The sequence below is a fragment of the Octopus sinensis genome, linkage group LG2 (assembly GCF_006345805.1).
Source record: "Octopus sinensis linkage group LG2, ASM634580v1, whole genome shotgun sequence".
Lineage (NCBI taxonomy): Eukaryota > Metazoa > Mollusca > Cephalopoda > Octopoda > Octopodidae > Octopus > Octopus sinensis.
The window spans coordinates 137,265,719-137,285,087 of record NC_042998.1 but is presented as its reverse complement, the minus strand read 5'-3'; the positions used below and the strand labels follow the sequence as shown (position 1 = coordinate 137,285,087).

Sequence of the window (19,369 nt, the reverse complement as noted above, 5' to 3'; positions counted from 1 at the left end):
GCAATAAGTACCAGACTTTAAAAAAATAAGTAACGGTGTTGAATTAATTTTTTCTTATTATCTAAACTGCAATTCAATGATTGAAACATCTAAAAGATAAAAGATAATATCAGTGGTCGAAATATTTTGACATTCCACATTGTGATCAACCTATTGGCTACCATTTTTCTGGTATATTTAATTTTGCTGAATCATAGCAAAGAGCGTGTTGTTAAAGAAAAGGAAAAGGCGTGATAGTTAAAAATAATTTAAGAAGTACTAAGAGCAGTGCACATATTTTTTCCTGATCTTCTTGGATAATGGAATAAATAAAGGCAGTTGTGGATCAGAACGAGCTTCTGAATGTCAATGGTTGACAGAAAAATATAGGAGGAAGAATGAATAAGAGCTGTGCAGGACAAGCAAGGGCAATTATTGTTCGAGAAGTGGGTCGCATGAGACATGTTCATCATCAAGTGGCCTGCACCACTGAAAAAAGTGAAAGCAAGTGTTCGTTAGCCGTGCCATTCAAAGACTCCCGCGGGTTTGCAGGTTACCCATGAGATGTGAGGCCCAGAGGGTTTCAAGAAATACACAAGAGAAAGAGAGCGAAACGACACGGAGAGTAAATTTAAAGGAGCAGAGAACTTGAGAGAGAAAGAGAGAGAGAGAGAAAGAGGGAGAGAGAGAGAGAGAGGAATACGTAGGGGAGAAAGTTGGAGAGTAGATCCAAAGTTGGTAATTGGAGATTTATCTATCAAGTGGATGGATAATGACCTTATGTTTTCTTTCTGTTGGATGTAGTCCAGAATGTTTGAAGTGAGAATAACGTTCCAGTTGTACGAGTAGTGTATTCCAGCGCAAAATGAAATTAATGTCATAATACAATCTTTCTGATGTATTGGACGTATATATTTTTTAGTCCTGTACTCTTGGCAATAGGGTGTCTGATGTGCAATGTCAACATTTGTAGAGAGACTGTTAGTTTTAGTTTTGTTAAACATGAGTAATGAGTATGCAGTGATGTTGTTATTAGGTAAATTAATAATAACAATAATCAGATAGATAGCTATAGTTGAAGCGAAAGAAAAAAAAAATATCTGCAAGGAAAAGAAAGTAATCTTTCTTTTTTTTTTGTTTTTGAGAAACAAAAAAGTATGTGTGGAGGAGTTAAAACGTTACGTTGTAATTTCTACAAGGAATAAATAAACAATAAATTGTTTTAAAAAAGAACAACAAAAAAATAATAAAGCAAATTAAGTGTTTTCTTGAAATAAAGTAAAAGAGAAAAGTACAATAGAAAAGGAGGGGAAGAGAGGAGAAAGAATGAAAACAAATAAAGAGATTAACGAGGTGGGGGGAGGAAAAACAGTAAATAATGAGAGAGAGAGTTGCGTGAGGAAGAGTGAGAGTTAGTTGTTGAGTGAGCACTGAATTGATTAAGTGAGATAGAGAATTTCACTCAAGATATAAAACTGTGTAATTGAGAACACGTGTCAAATCCACTCACGTGCCAAAGTACATTGCCCTCTCTTTAGCTATCTCTTGCTTCTCCTCTCTATCTGTCTGTCTGTCTCCCTACCTATCTATCTCCCTTTCTGTCTCTCTAGCTATCTTACCGTCCTTCTCTCTCTCTCTCTCTCTCCCTCCCCCCTTTCTCTCAGCATTTATGCGTTATCACCTTCGCAATACATAACTTGTTTGCTTGCGACTGAAATGCCAGAAAGATGTCGACGACGACGAATAAAATATCATAAAAACACGGGTTTAGAGAATCATTGCAGATAAGAGTTGTTGTTTTTCTGCAAGTGTGTGTGTATGAGTGAGAGAGTGAGAGAGAGAGAGAGAGAGGAATTACTTTACATGTGCGGTTGTATAACCTACATACATGTGTTTACCGTACATGTGCCTTTATTGCTATTTAACTTTCTCTCTTTCTCACTCTCACTCTCTCACCCATTTGACACGTGAATCCATACTTTTATGTGGGTGGGAGTTAGCAACTGAAACAATTCGCATACACACACGTACATTTTTCTCTCGCCCTTCTCTAACACATATACACATCTATCTATCTATCTATCTATCTATCTATCTATCTATCTATCTGTCTGTCTATCAATCTGTCTATCTATCTATCTATCTATCTGTCTATCTGTCTGTCTATCTCTCTGTCTGTCTGTCTATCTATCTATCTGTCTGTCTATCAATCTGTCTATCTATCTATCTATCTATCTATCTATCTATCTATCTATCTATCTATCTATCTATCTATCTATCTATCTGTCTGTCTGTCTGTCTGTCTGTCAATCTGTCAATCTATCTGTCTGTCTGTCTGTCAATCTATCTGTCTGTCTGTCTGTCATTTTAAAGCAATTTTAAGAATAAGTCAAAATGAATTTTACGATACACACACACATCATCATGATCATCAACATTTAGCGTCTGTTTTCTATGCTGGCAAGGGTTTGACGACAGAAACTGGCAAAACCAGGGGCTATACCAGGTTCCATAGTCTGTTTTGGCTTGTGTGTGTGTGCGCACGCAAGTGTCGTCTACAATAGCCTTGGGCCAACCAAAGACTTGTGAGTGGATTTGGTAGATTTGTGTCTGTAACCCCCACCACTGCTTGTTGGTGTGTTTACATCTCTGTAACTTAGAGGTTCAGCAAAAGGAATCGATAAAATAAGTACCAAGCTTAACAGAATTAAGAACTGGAGTTGAATCATTCCAATACAAATTCTTCAAGGTTAAACAATTTCTTTGTGGATGATCTAAAGATACATACTTGAAAAAAAAGCATCTGGATTAATCACAATGTTTTCTGCTGATATAAGGACATAGTTTGGCCAAAAGAAACGTTCACATTCAACAACTGAACATGGTAAAATCATTCCCCAAACCTAAAATCTTAGTATTAATGGTCTCACTGTTTCCCCTGTTCGACAAGAGTGCTACAAATACCTAAGTATTGATGAATATATATCATATAAAGGAACTGTGAACAAAGAGTAGAGAATATCATACTAGACTGAAAAATATATGGCAAAGCTTTCATCTCACATTTGCAGTACCTTTACTAATGTCGGCATTTGAGATACTCAACTAGTCTACAGAGGAAATCCACTCCATAGATATTGAAACACACAAGAAACAGTGAATTGGCAGGCTCTGTCTCAGAAGAAAAGAAGCTTTAAATCAGTACAGACAGCCTTCAATTGTTATTTAATATTACTTAGCACCTGTTAAGCAATGGTAGCAAACCTAAACACATCAACCAAGTGCTCAAAAATGATGTGAATATCATCCTGCAGGCTGGTAGTGAATTCTTCTAGAAACATTCACTTCCTGTTGACCTTATCTATGAAACCAGAAGTGCAAAACTAGTATATCTCAGCAAAGAACTACAAGAGAAACACTACATACCACAAAAAGGGTTTTCATGTAAATTCTGTAAACTTGAAGAAGATGCTAATATTAATTTCAAGTTTTGGCACAAGGCCAGCAATTTTGAGGGAGTGGGTAAGTGGTACTATTTTATCCATCCTGAAAGGATGATAGGTGAGGACACCCCGGTGGAATTTTAACTCAGAACATAAAGATGAATGAAATGCCACTAAGCATTTCACCCATCATGCTAACAATTCTGTCAGTTTGCTGGTTTAGAAGGATGCTAATTATTGGTTTCAAATTTTGGCACAAGGCCAACAGTTTTAGGGAAGATGAGTCGATTATGTCAACCCCAGTGCTTAGCTGAGGTTATCAACCCTGAAAGAATGAAAGGCAAAGTTGATCTCAGAGGAAACTGAACTGAGAACGTTAAAGATGGATGTAATGCTGTTAAGCATTTTTCCCATTTTGCTAACGATTCTGCTAACATGAAATGTGGCCTCTCTTGGACTCATGTCTGTTACTTTATGTCACACCATAAAGATTATACTTTTGCAATTTAAGAGCAGGTGATAGCTGTGAAATGTCTTATGAACAAATAGGACAGTGAAGCACTCCAAAGATGCAACAACAAATGTCAATTGTATTACTCTTTTGTGGAGGGTATAACAAACACATAATCAGCAGCTTCCCAAAAATGTCATTGAGATACTTCCACCCACTGTGATATGATGTTGCAGCAAAAACAAAAATATAATGCTATCCACAGAAAAGACAGCCTGGGACGAATATAAACAACACCTCTGCTATTGAATTTATATGATTCAATGACAGAGGCCAATGATTTTGAAAGTTGATAAGAAATTAAATACAGAATTGGTCTCATCTGGACTTGCACTGAACTAGATAGCATAACTCACAACTGTTGTCTGGAAACATGAGATCAAATCTATTAACCTATAAATCTTACAAAACAGATTTGTGTTACTGAAGAGACAAGCTATTAAACCAATCAAGCCTAGCTAAATCCAGAGTTAATCTAAGTCTAATTAATTTCATACAATTTATGTGTTTATCTTCTCTTACTCCAGCTAATTTTCACAAAGAATAATCATATAGCCTAAGAAATTACTAGAATTATATCACAAAATTATTCAAAAAAATTGTATGTCCTTTATTGCAATTTTAACAGCTATTTGTGGTTACAAAATATAAAGGAGTAGAAAAAACCCCGCCTACTAACAAAGACAGTATAACTGAAAAAAAAGTAAAATATATTTTGTTGTGAATGCAATTTATTACTCAATAGCTTTAGGAACGTTTTACTTTAGTTTCAATACTTAAGGGTGAAGAAAGGGTTCTTTCACTCTTTCTTCCAATCAGAATTCGAATAGCTATGGGAGTAGTTTCCCTTGATATATATATATATATATATATATATATATATATATATATATATATATATATATATATATATATAGAAGCAATGGAATGACTCAAAGGCTTGTGTGTTTGCACTTTTTTTGTAAGTGCTAACACACAAAACTCTTGGCCTTTGAGTTTCTCTGTTGATTCTGCTAGATATTAATAAAAATATACATATACAGTAATCCCTTGACTATTGTGGGTGTTACATTCCAAAACCCGCTGCGATAGGTGAAAATCCGTGAAGTAGAAACAGCACTGTTTTGTATATTTTTAAAAATTATTTTTATAATTTGTATATATTTATTTTATTATAAATGCAAAACAAAACCATGGGGGAATTGATGTAAGTTTAAATGATAAACCGTGATATGGCGAGGGATTACTGTACTCATATTTTGAGTTCTATTTTTTCCTGTTTGCATCACCATTCCTCTCTCTCTCTATATATAGACACATATTTACTAGCATACCCATGTCATAAAAAAATGCCAACAATTTTATTCATGATAGAAAATGGCACATCAGTACAATGGGAGAAACCATTGATAAATGTTAGCAATTGAGTAAATATCTGTACATCACAGAATTGAAGCACTTGAACAATCAGATACAGTAGTAATGTCTTGGTTAGAAATATCATTGATGGTGTAAAATATATATATATATATCTATGAAATATATGCTTTTCCATGCTCCCGTAGATCAGACAGATTTTGTATAGCTGGATGTCATTCCTGTCACCAACCATAACTTGTTTCCAAATAAGGTAATATTTCACCATGCCCAGACATGATTATGTAGAAGATTGGAAACAAAGAACACCTATTGCATGACAATGACACTACTCACTTGAAACTGGTGCATGATGTCAACCTACCAACCTATATATATATATGCATATATATATATATATATATATATATATATATATATATACATACGCATACATACATGGTGCAAAGTTCCCTCTCGACACACACACATATATACATACATGGTACAAAGTCCCCTCTCGACCCCAAATAACATGGTGGTGGAACAATATTGTTGACAGGGCTATTAGAGAAAAGAAACAGGCTTGGAAGACCTGGAAGAACGGTGGTAGCAGGGAATTGTATCAAACTGCCAGAAGGGAAGCTAGGAGACAGGTTTATTTAGCCAGAGGGGAAGCAAATAAGAAAAAATCTGCCAACTTTCTGCACTGTGAAGACCAAAGTCTTGAGGTATTTCATGTTGCAAGATAGTGTGTGAGAGAGAATCATGATGTCATAGGAGAAAAATGTATCCGCATGGATATATGTGTGTGCGTGAACTTCTACCATCACTTAGTCTATTTTGCTTTCAAACTTTTGGTTATTTATTTGGAAATGACAAAAATTTGCAGTTTATTTTTATCAAAATACCTCCTGCCCCAGCAGCTGATATGCCACTCCCTCCCTCCCTCACTCTATATTTTTATACTTCCCATTTCTACTACATACTCCACTCCCTTTGTCACTTAACTTTCCTTCCACCAGCTTGACCAACATGAAACACAGTGTTATATTTTAAGATATGTGCCTATGTGTGTGTATGAAATTGATAAATACAATTTATGATGAAAATTTAGTTTCATTTTGATTAAAATGCTTCAGAGTTCACAACAGTTTACCTGCACTTAGCGTCTCTGTCATTCACACCCACTCCATTTATTGTTTTAGTCTCCTTTTATCAGTGTAACTGATGAGAGACACATTTGCATTTTAGTATAAGTAAGGTATGATGCTGTAACTCAAGGCAGTAGTTTTCAGTCCTTATTTGTTTAAGCGTGAGTTTTAAGAAATTGTTAACCTCCCTCTTTTTTAAGCTTAAAAAACAAAATTAAAGAAAGGATCTTCTGGGTTTTGTTTTGAACATCAGAGATTTAGAATCTGCATCCATCTCAAGAATCTTTATCTGAAGGTTTATATATGTATTTAAATATTAATTACACTGAGACAGATCACAAATAATTATTTTGTAATAGCTGTAGTAGTTTCCGAAACAATAATTTCTCACATAGGTCAGAAATTTGTGAGAAAAAGTACAGCCAATTATATCAATTGAAGTACTTGGCTAGTTGAGTGATACTTTATTTAATGAACCTTGAAAGAATGAAGAAAAGTTGGGTGCAGCGGGATTCGAACTCGTATGTAATACATATAATGAAAGCCTTGCGTTTGGCTTTTTGAAAATTTGAAATACTGTTGTTTCAATTTATTAAGGATGAAAATGTAATTAAAACAGCAAAGAAAATATATCTCTATTTACACAAATTAGATGCAAACGAAATTTATTTATATTAAAAAAGTAAAAATACAGCTGTAAATCCTGTGACTTTAACCAGTTTCTGATTTCAAAGAAAACGAAAAAAAAAAAAAAATTGGTAAAACTAGTTTTGTACCTCGCCTCTGCTCTTTCCAAATTTATTATCTCATACCTTTCTTAAAAATGTATATTTTTAAATGAAACTTTGCAGAAGCATTTTTTTTTTAATGGTGTGGATTACAATTATGTTGATAAAATTTAATTAAAAACAATTTTGTTTTAATTTTTTACTACCCAATGGAGCAACGGTAAAATGAAGTGTTTTGTTCACGAATACAAGGAACCGAGGTTTCGAGGTCCAGGAATCGAAACCCCGATCTTGTGACCGTGAGTGCAACACCCTAACCACTAGTCTACTCAATTTCCATGCAGGCAGTCACGGACCTGTGAAACTGATACTGTTAATGTTCCACTTGAACAGTCGAAAATCTACAGCTGCAGGAAAAATCTGTAAAGTCAACGTACTGGGAAGGAAGGAAAGACTGGGCGTAGTTATTAGTGCAGGGGCTAGGGTAACAGTAGACACAATGTGGATGACGAAAGGAGAGACGAGCGAGTAGGGAAAGGCTGAGTGACGGTGATGTAAGAACCGAGCACTAAATTATGTAGAAAGAGAGCTTCCTGTTGCTTATGCTTGTGAACTGCATAATATTTCGGTAATTTTCAAATGAGTCCGTCGTAGAATTAAGTCATTGCTAGTGACAACAGTATTTTGATATCACGGGACAAACTGTTTAGTTATTAGGACAGTAGTTATGTGTTCCTTCCGTTGAATCAACTGCAAGTTATGTCCAACGAAAATTTAACCTTAAATTTGTAATGGTACAGTTTAGTTACAAATATAGATTTTGTATGAGTATAAATTCGGAATGTAACAAGTTGAAAAGATATTTTTAATATGAACATTCGTTTAATAAAGTTATATATTTTAGATTAACAAAATTATTTTAAAAAATTCTATCTTACAAACAAACATACACTCAAGTACACACAAATGGACGGGTGCACTCTTACGCAATCAAATTTCACGCACTATAAATCTACAGCTTGGCTCTTTTTGAAACGTGAGTCCTGTTTGGAGAGACAAGCTACGATCTGTAAACGTGATCCGGCCACCAGTGTCTGAACGAAGTACACCAGCTACAGTAGTCAGGCAGTGCTGGCGCACCAGAACTCGTGCGAAGGAACGTGACATTTCTCTTCCTTCCTCTCTTTTTACTGATTTCTATTCTTTCTCTCACTCACAAATACAGACTGATATTCAACATATCAACACATGTTTTTATATACACACAGACACACCAAATTCTCTACTTCCCTCCAAGTTTATTCATCTTCACCTTTGTCCGCCCAACTCACTCTACTCACCATCAGTCACCGACCCCAGTAAATGTGTTTTGACCTACTTCATTCCATTATTTATTTTTTCCCCTCTTTCTGAAATTTAATTACTTCGTTATATATTTTGATACAGCTTTATACAAACAGACATAACTTACTATCCTCGAAAACTGCTATTAATAATAAAGTACTTCAACACGCTGCATAACACCACCTACACAAGTTAGGCTAGAACGAGCTAGCAAGGAAGTCACGAAATAGCAAGCTAAATCTTCCTCATATGCTACCGTCTTCAAAGTAGTTAAATATAACCTTATGCTGAATATAACATACCAGGGGGAAAACAGAGGGGATGGTCACAGAATGTCACTCGAATGATAAATTCTCCATATGATAAACTGGATATATGGTTCGCGTCTCGTTGTTTAGCAGGCATACTATGTACCATAGGACTGCTCGACCAAGGTAGGCCCGGGGTTACACAGCAACAACATTAAAGCTAGAATGTTGCCATTAATTTTTTTTGCTTTCTACTGCAACAGTGTAGATCTAATAAGACTCTCCTCTTTCTTGCAAAGCAAATACAAACTCTCTCTCATATACATATATATAGGCGCAGGAATGGCTGTGTGGGAGAAGCTTGCTTCTCAACCACATGGTTCCGAGTTCAGTCCCACTGCGTGGCACCTTGGGCCAACCAAAGCCTTATGAGTGGATTTGGTACGGAAACGTAAAGAAGCCCCGCTGCTTTCTTCCAAGGAATCTAATGCTCTTGGCTTAGTTTTCCCTTGGGGCTGGCCAGATTAGATCAGTCTCGAGTAGAACCAGCGCAATTGCAAAGATAATTTGGAACTCCACTGAGGAAAGAAAACTCCAAATGACCCGTCCTTGTTTTCTTTGTATCGTCTATCTGGATGTTTTGCGTTCTTGTTCCATTTTGTATTATATATATATATATGTGTGTGTGTATGTTTGGGTGTCTGTATTTGTTCCCCCACCATCGCTTGACAACCGATGTTGGTGGGTTTACGTCCCCGTCATCTAGCGGTACGGCAAAAAGACACCAATAGAATAAGTACAAGGCTTACAAAGAATAAGTCCTGGGGTCCATTTGTTCGACTAAAGGCATGGCCGCAGTCAAATGACTGAAAAAAGTAAAAGAATATATATATATATAGTTGTTAGTGCATTAAAGTCCCTTTTCGTTGTCTCCTGTCAACCTATATGCTAGGATCGAGAAGTGATTAACTTAAGTAATTAGGTATTTGCTGAAGGATTTCCCAAGCCTATGACTTTTTTTGCGGGGTTTCAAAGGACTGTTTTTTCTTCTTCCGGTTACAAAAGGTAAGATTTGAACTGAAGAAGGCATTTCTTTGTACATACACATGTAAAGAAATTGGTATATCTAGTGGAATAGATGGCTTCTGCTAGAACAGGACAACATACTATTGATCGCTTTCTTATTGAACTCTTTAAATGAAAAGCAAAACTTACAAGCTTTTTGAAATATTAAGATGTTAAGTAAAGGCATTCAGTAATTCATAGCTTGAAGGTATTAAGCAATCCATAGTTTATTCAAAAGAAAGAGGTAATTATCTTTTTCAAAAGGTTTACATCTCTACTTCGCCCTGGCTATGTACTTACACTGAGAGGTAAATCAATAGTAACCTGAGAATCCGTGAGATATGTTGCGTAATCATAGTCATGCTAAAATGAAACAATGCTAAGAGACAGGTATCGTTCGTTAAATCGTCTCTAGTGTATTAGAATACTGGTGACTTATTTTATTGAGAACGGAAGGATGATATGAAAAATCAACTTCGATATAATTCATATGCAGAATCTTGAAATGGCAATAAGTTACAGTCAGACACTGAACATTTTCTTGTTCTAAATTGAGCATGTGAACTTAGTTTCAGTCTGTTGTACAAGAGACGAATTCAAATTGCTAACACGTTTTTTTATTACACGAACGAATTCTTGTCGCCTGTATGACCTATTTGCCTCTATTTCTCTGACATAAAATACATAATGTTTTAATCAAATGTTATCAAGTCAATAATTTCCTTTTGACTTAGTCGCATATCTCGATTTGTCTAGTGTGCTTGACAAACGATTGCAAACTGGGAATAGCGGTGGGGGTAGTACATACTATAATAAACAAGAAAAAAGTTTACGGTAAATAGACATGTCCATACAGCTAAGAATGATTAAAGTATTAAATGAGCACAAATTTTTATATATAATTGGATTAAATGCAGAGAAACTTTATTTCATACTATTTTACTGGGTGTAGTTTTATTTCTTTATTTTATTTTTATGATCTTTGTATATTAACCCTTTTCAGTAGCAACAAAAGCTCATTGATATGTGATGTTCTGTAATTCTTACAATTATTTTCGAAATAACCAACGGAAAAAAAAGAATTGCTAACGATACTTTCATAAATCATAATCATAAAAAAGGGACTACGTGTTGGGCATGTGTATGCATGCGCGAATATAAAGAATACATGATGTATATAAAGAATGGCTTCTAATTTATGCACAAGGCCAGCAGTTTTGAGGTGGGGAGATTAGTCGATACCATCGGCCCTAGTACTTGACTGGCACTTTTATATCAACCCCAAAAGGCAAAGTTGAACTCAGTGGGGTTTGAACTCAGAAGCGCAAAGAGCCGGAAGAAATACTGCAAGGAATTTTGTCTTGCGCTCTAACGGTTCTGCTAACTCATTGACTTTGTTTCAGTCCTGAACCTAAAAGGTTTAAAACTAAACAGTAACTTTAAATAATGATTTGTAATATAGGCACAAGGTCTCAGATTTACGATGATAAAATAATCTATTTAATCGACATTATTTGTATCATATCTTATCGACAGTGGAAAGATGAAAAGCGAACTCAACCTTGGCAGCATTTCAACTCGGAATACAAAGGAGCCGCAGCATAATACGGCAAACATTATTTTAAGTTTATTTCTTATGAAGTCAGTCGGACCAATCAATTGATGGATTGGTTCCTCATGAAAATCCATGCTATTGATAATCTTGCTCAGATGAGATAAATATTGATTGGAATTGAAAGAAAGACGAATAGAAATATTTGAAGGACAATGAGAAAGAGAAAAAGCAAAAATAGACAGAGGCAGGGAAAGAGTGTATACATATCGTATGAAATGCAATTTTGTAACTGATATCTCTCTAAAAAGCGAATGTCACTTGTTAGTTCTGTTATGCAATACATACATCCACATATAATCATACGCATATTTGCTTGCTCACATAAATAAAGCTTGTATTAAACGAATCTAGTGATCAAATGAAACTGACAATTTTCGTTCCAGTATCGTATTTTAGATTACAAACTAAACTAACATGCACAAATTGACTCCTTTTCTCTTTATTACCTAATTACTCTTCTACCAAAAGTTAAACTCCAAGATATTCAGTATCACTCTATTAGGCAGTTTCATACTCTTTCACAAACTTTTAAGTTTGTATAATTTATTCCAAGCTCAAGTAAATCCTGTCAATTTCGACAAACATTGTGCTAGTCATTAGATAGTTACTATTATTACGTTATAAAATAGTAATTTCTATCGATTACCCCAGACAATCTCAGTCAGACATATGCAACTCGGAAGGAGTCAGAATTATTTTTATTGGCTCATAAAGCCGGAGCTTAACCCAGTTTCTATGGCGTGTAAATGACTGAAATTATGACAGTTCTCCCTGGATGGGACGCCGGTCCGTCGCAAAGTTAACTTGTCATCTATTGCTGGAATTCATTTACAGCTGAGTGGACTGGAGCAATGTGAAATGAAGAGTTTTGCTCAAGAACACAAGCGCACCGCCCGGTCTAGGAACCGAAAGCACAATCTTACGATCGCGAGCGCATCAACCTAACCAACATGTCATGCGTTTTCATCAGAAATTATCTAGTGCACCAAAAATTCGTAATTTCGTTCGGATGTGCATGTTTAAAGCCATGGAAAAAAAAAGCGAGGAGTGGGGCGGAAAATCCCTTCTTTACGTTTTTTTTATAGTTTGTAGATCTTTTTCTATGTTTTTTTTTTGCAGACGTTTGTTTTTAAACAGCTGGGATTATGATTCTTCAAAAATATAATAAGAAAAGTTTAAAATTTAACATCGCCTTTTTGTTTTTTGGTTCCTTTCTCATTCTCAGTAACTTTTCGTCTTTGGCACTTTTCGAAATTTTTATCAGCTTTACATATCAGAAATTGACATTATGAAAAATAAAAGTAAGTTACGTAGCAGAGTTTCGTTTCAAAAATTTTAAATTACCATCTCTGATATTTATTTTTAAAATTAAATTTGAAGAAAAAATTCCGAATAAAATAAAACGAAAAAGTTACAGGAAGGGAGGGAGAGGGGAATAACTGAAAAGAGAAATAAAAATTTTGAGTTTTTTCTTTGGGTGGGGAAATCATGTCAAATGTTTGGCAATGAGCAGCGCTCCGGACTCTTATATGAACAAACAGATCAGTACACAGCATAATATCAATAAATAAATGTGGCTTGCTGCTGTTTCTGCTATTAGGAACTGTGCATAGAGTTGAGTTCCAGTGCTACATCTTATAGCTTCCTCAGAGCCATTTCAATAAACAACTAATATGATTAATATCTAGTGGTTAGACCGAAGACCATTCATCACGAAACAAGATATTTAGTACCATCAACTGAATCTGCTAAGTATATTAGTTTCGTTACTCGCAGAGTAATATGAGGCAAAGCCAGTCTCTGAGACATCCCTAATCAGAAAATAAGATTAATACTGCAGGACGTTCCACTGGTTTAACCATGTTGAATAAATTGGTTAATGTTCTCAAAAAGAATCAAAGGTCCTTTCCAACTCATAGGCTGGTTTCCAAGATTATATGACATATATATCCCCCACTGGACAGGATGCTGGTCCACTGCAGAATTACTTTTGCCAACTGAGTGGAGTGGAGTAACGTGAAATGACGTGTTTTGATAAAGAACACGACGTATTGCCCGGTCCAGCAATTGAAACCACTATCTTACGATCATAAGTGCAATACTTTAATCATTATGCCAGGCACCTCCATTCACATGTACACACACACCTTTAGATTCAAAACAATTTTTGTGCTTTAGAATATTTCTTGAGTAATTAGTGCTCTTAATGTTTTTGACATTGTTGCATTTTATAAATGGTTATTAAAAAATTAAATGACCTACCATGAACGATGCATTATCCATTAATTTTAAATCCTCTTCAGATTCGACACATAAAGGCTCCATACACTTTGTAACAGTCAGCGAATACTAAGTATCTGAGACAAAATTCAAATACTTTCAAAGCCAAAAAGAGCAGAAAAATCCAGTAACAATAACCTGGTTTGGCTTTGTATTATGTTGATTGAAACAGTTAAGAATTTATGCTTTGTTCTTGTTAGTTTTCACATTCTTTTTTTCTCTTTACCTTGCTTACTCTCTTCCGTTTATAGAACAGACACACACATTACACAAGGAGCAATATCTTTACACAATATAACTGGAGAGAGGTTTATACCGGTAATGCAAGTAAACAAAAAGTCATCCCCACGTCTTTCTCTTCCCCAACCATAAAATTCATCGAGATTTTGGCAGGAGAACAAAAAGAACAGAGAAGAAAAATAAAAATAAGGAGGTGGGGGAAACAGCAACTCAACTCAAAAGTATTGAGAAGATAAATAATTTATAATTCATTCATGAAAAAGATTTGAAAACAAAAGCGATAAAATTGGCCAGGCACTTCAGTGACATTCATTTAGGAAGACATTGGCAAAGAGAATAACTTCAAATTTGAAGCCACGCCTATTTGGTACTGGATAATGCGTGGGACAAGGTCACGTGCAGTGATAGTTTTTATGTATTTATTTATTTTAATAGTTTCTTAATAGTCAAACCGAAAACAATAGGTATAGTTGTGCAATATATGTACATACGAAACCAAAAGAAAAGCTAAAAAAATAAAATAAAATGCAACCTGATAATCAAGAAGTTTTTTTTTTTTAATATATATTTGCTGTTATCACGTGAAATTCAGGACACTGATAAAACTACTTCCAAAATGAACAACAACAAATAAATATAAAGAAAAGCGAACAAACACTTATAACTATGTGTTTTTTTTTCTTTTTAATCGAGAACAATTATTATGCTTTAATGTGAAATAAGAAAAATAAAAAAAAATCTGTTTATATATTGTAGATAATGTGATATCTAAACACACATATTGCTATTGTATATATGTATATATATATATATATATATATATATATATATATATATATATATATATATATATATATATATATATATATATATATATGTATATATATATATATATATATATATATATATATATATATATATATATATATATATATATATGTATATATATATATATATATATATATATATATATATATATATATATATATATATATATATATATATATATATATATATATATATATATATATATGTATATATATATATATATATATATATATATATATATATGTATATATATATATATATATATATATATATATATATATATATATATATATATATATATATATATATATATATATATATATATATATATATATGTATATATATATATATATATATATATATATATATATATATATATATATATATATATATATATATATATATATATATATATATATATATATATATATATATATATATATATATATATATATATATGTATATATATGTATATATATATATATATATATGTGTATATATATGTATATATATGTATATATATATATATATATATGTGTATATATGTATATATATATATGTGTATATGTATATATATATATATATATATATATATATAGCGCTGCCTCGATGCCAGTGCCGCCTTGACTGGCTTCTGTGCCGGTGGCACGTAAAAAGCACCCATTACACTCACGGAGTGGTTGGCATTAGGAAGGGCATCCAGCTGTAGAAACACTGCCAGATCAGACTGAAGCCTGGTGCAGCCTCCTGGCTTCCCAGACCCTGGTCGAACCGTCCAACCCGTGCTAGCACAGAAAACGGACGTTAAACGATGATGATGATGATGTATATATATATAAAGTAAGTGTGTATGTCTTTGTGTTTGTCCTTCCACAGTATGGCAACTCATGTTGGTTTGTTTATGTCTTATCTTAGCAGCCCATGAAAAAGTAACTGATAAGCACCAGACTTAAAATAAATACAGGAGTTGATTTGTTTTGATAGTGTTCCAGTATGGCTGCATTCCAATGACTTTACACAGTCTACTGAATGTTTTACAATGCACCCAGTATACTCTGCAAAGCAGTTGGCTTTAGGAAGAGCATCCAGCTGTGGAAGCAACTATAAAGCAGCTGGAGCACGAAATGGTCCATTCACCTGTTGGATCTTGTCAAACTGTCCAGCTCAAGCTAGTATGGAAGACAAACACACAGGCGTAGCTGTGTGGTAAGAAGTTTGCTTCCCAACTACATGTTTCTGGGTTCAGTCTCACTGCATGGCACCTTGGTCAAGTGTCTTCTACTGTAGCCTCGGGCTGGCCAAAGCCTTGTGAGTGGCTTTCGTAGATGGAAGCTGAAAGGTCATATATATATATATATATATATATAATAATAAATATTAGGGAATAAATCCAAATTTACAGGGAAAAAATCAGATTTAGGATTAAATTTTTTGACTATTTATTAAAATTTTATGTATTGATTAAGTCTTTCCTTGTTTGTTTTGCAAAATAGTTGTTTTGCCTCTAATAATATTTTATATATATATATATATATATATGTGTGCGTGTCTTTGTGTATGTGTTTGCTCCCACCACTGCTTGACAACTGGTGTTAGTGTGTTTACATCCTTGTATGTCTGTATGTATATCATCATCATTTAATGTTTATTTTCTATACTAGTTTGGTTGGGACAGTTTGACAGGATCCAATGAGCAGGAGGACTGCATTGAACTCCATTGTCCACTTTTGCATGGTTTCCACAGCTGCATACCTTTCCAAATGCCAACTTTACGTGTGTCTGTGCACGCGTGCATGTGTGTGTATGCCAGTTCGTTGGTGACTAAAGTAGCATCTCCACTAGGCCAGCTTGGCAGGGACTCTTGTTAGCACCCAGGAGAAAACAAGACTGGTTTAAAAACTGGTGTATTCAGTATACATAAAATATACTTGAGATGGTGAACAAGCATACTGTAAGACCATAAGTGGTGGTGTGGAATGGGGGAGTGTAGACTTGTACTTTCAAACTGTCGTTAAGATAGTTTGTCTAAGAGAGGATCACTTTGAATAAAAATCCTGGTAGATCAAGGCAATGTAATTTTAGATCTGCAACCATTTGTAAAAATCAATACTTGTTAATGAAGATGGAAATCATAAGAGAAAGTTTGAGTTAAGATAGTGGAAATGTGTCAGAATTTATAAAATAAAATATAATAAAAAGAGAGGAAAAAACTTGCTTCAATTAATGGACAGCTGCCATGTCAAAATGAAGAATAATTTACAAAAGAAATGAGTAAAAGAAAAATTTTATGCCAACTGAAGCATAATTGGAACAGGTGGAAAAGACAAGAGAATATTTATGCACAGATGTACTTCATGGGGAGAGGAATTGAATTAGTTTTATTTTCATTTATTAGCTGAAGTGTTGATTACTACAGAATGGCCAAAAACTTTTGTTTATATTTTCCTGAGAATATTTACAACAGAGACCTGCAACAGCTGAGGATACCTATTTGTTTAATATTGAAGCAGTCAGAGAATACAAATCTTCAAATAAGTGATCAACGCTTCTTTGTGACAGATATGAGTGCTTCTGTTGATTGGAAAAAAATGATAAAAAATCTTGGTATTTTAAAGATATCAAAAGCTTGCTTATTCAGTTATTCTTTAATGTAAATGCATGGGTGATTACAGTAATTTTTTTCAACTTATTATTTCTCATTACTCAAGGAAATCATATCAACTGAGGATGTCAAATTTAAGCTAATTAATAATTATTATAATAATATGGATGAAATGCTGCTAAGCATTTTGCCTCAATATGCTAATAATTCTGCTTTAATGAATGTTAATATTCCATGCTTGTTACTACTTTACATTCTGAGTTTAAATTCCACTGGGGTCAGCATTACCTTTCATCATTTCAGAGTTGATAAAATAATTACCATTTGAGCACTGGAGTTGATGTAATTGACAAGTCTTCTCTCAAAATTTCAGGTCTTGTACTTATAGTAGAAAAGATTATAACTAGTCACTCTACATTTTAAAAATCTTCTGGAATAAAAACTAAAACCCTTCCTTGAAAAATACGTAAGTGTTGGCAACAAGAAGAGCATCCAGCCATGAGATTCTGCTTCAAATAACTTCCTGTCTAATCCATGCCAGCCTTGAAAAATGGACATTAATCATACTAATAAAGAAACTCTTCTGTATGTTTTGAGTTCTATTTCTAAATGTCTATATAAGATTTTGCATGATTTTAACAGTTAAAAGAACTTTCCCATGATGTAAGTGTTATATCTATATAGTTTAACAGGTAAACTGACACTTAGAGGTAAATATTAACTCACATGTGGGTTAACTGCTTACAATCTACAAACAGATTGTAACTATGTTCAGAAATCTGATTCAGTCAATGCATTAGAATCATCATCATTATTTAAAATCCATGTTCCATGTTGACAATGGTTGGACAAATAAACCTCTCAAACAGATGGAATTCCAGCATGATGAGATCTCAGGGTCACAGTGTGTGTTTAAGACATTGATGTTCACTGATTTCTGCAATTAACATCAGATGAGCCAAGTGATCTCCTGTCCATATTTTCTTTCTCACTCTAACATGTCCTTTGTATAAGACTGTCCTCAACAAACTAAATGGTAGAACCTACACTTCCTTAGCCAATATCAAGAGTTAGCTGCGTTTGTAGATACAAAGAAGTAAATATATATCCCATTTTTGTATAAGACTGTATTGCTGAATCTCCACAAACTAAATGGTGAAACCTAACCTTCATTAGCCAATGTCAAGAGTTACCTGTTTCAGTGGATCCTGAGGTCTTAACTTAGATCACTTTAACTCTTTAGCATTTAAACTGGCTACATCAGGCTGCAATAGTCTATCTGTTTTATGTTCAAACCAGCCAGACCTGGCCTCACTCACCTACACTACAATAACATTCTAAAAATAAAGTCACATAATCAAAATCTCAAAGTTACAAGATAATGCATGATTAGTTCAAAACAATGTGAATAGATAAGTATTATATTTGGCAGAGTAATCTGAATGCTAAAGGGTTCAAATAAGTTTGTATCAAAGAACCTAAGGCAGCTTCACGTGGGGTGGTATCAAAAATGTAACATGGATAGAAATATATTCTATTCTTGGTTAGGAAATTAATCTACCACAATCTCAAGAGGAGCCTACAACTAATAAAAAAAAAACAAATAAAAAAACTTTTATAATTTGACATCAACAAGCCAAATGCCAATGGATATTTGCTATTTGATCAGTGGTAAGATTTAAATGAAATAGAGGGGAAATGAGTTTGTGTGACATTCAGGTTTTTGATTAATTTTCCCCAAGGTTGTGTAGCAATTTAGATCACGTTTATTGTATTGATATTTAGTTTGTTCTTTGTTTATACAAATTATTAGACTGACAGGTAACCAATGCAACTGCTCACATTGGTAAATAGCATATTTACAGGTGAGATGCAAAGCAAACATCTAAGTCATCTAACAATAAATACTGTTTCCTGCTTTGGCTATTTTTATTTTTTCTGTTTCCTTTATTTTATTTATTTTATTACAGTTCTTG

The 19,369-nt window shown here is 33.8% G+C and overlaps 1 protein-coding gene across 5 annotated transcripts in view; it reads right to left on the bottom strand.

Annotated features, from left to right (window-relative positions):
* LOC115229588 (LIM domain-containing protein A) overlaps window positions 1-19,369 on the bottom strand; it is a 61,813-nt gene that overhangs the window by 14,970 nt on the left and 27,474 nt on the right. The window contains exon 1 of one of the 5 annotated variants that reach the window (XM_036499645.1): window positions 13,706-13,811. The exons of 3 other annotated variants lie outside the window; for them this stretch is intronic. The gene's annotated coding sequence lies outside the window, so the exon portion shown is untranslated. Of the gene's footprint in view, window positions 1-756; window positions 1,080-13,705; window positions 13,812-19,369 lie in introns of those variants that run through there. One more of the 5 variants, XM_029799927.2, reaches the window with a different exon arrangement.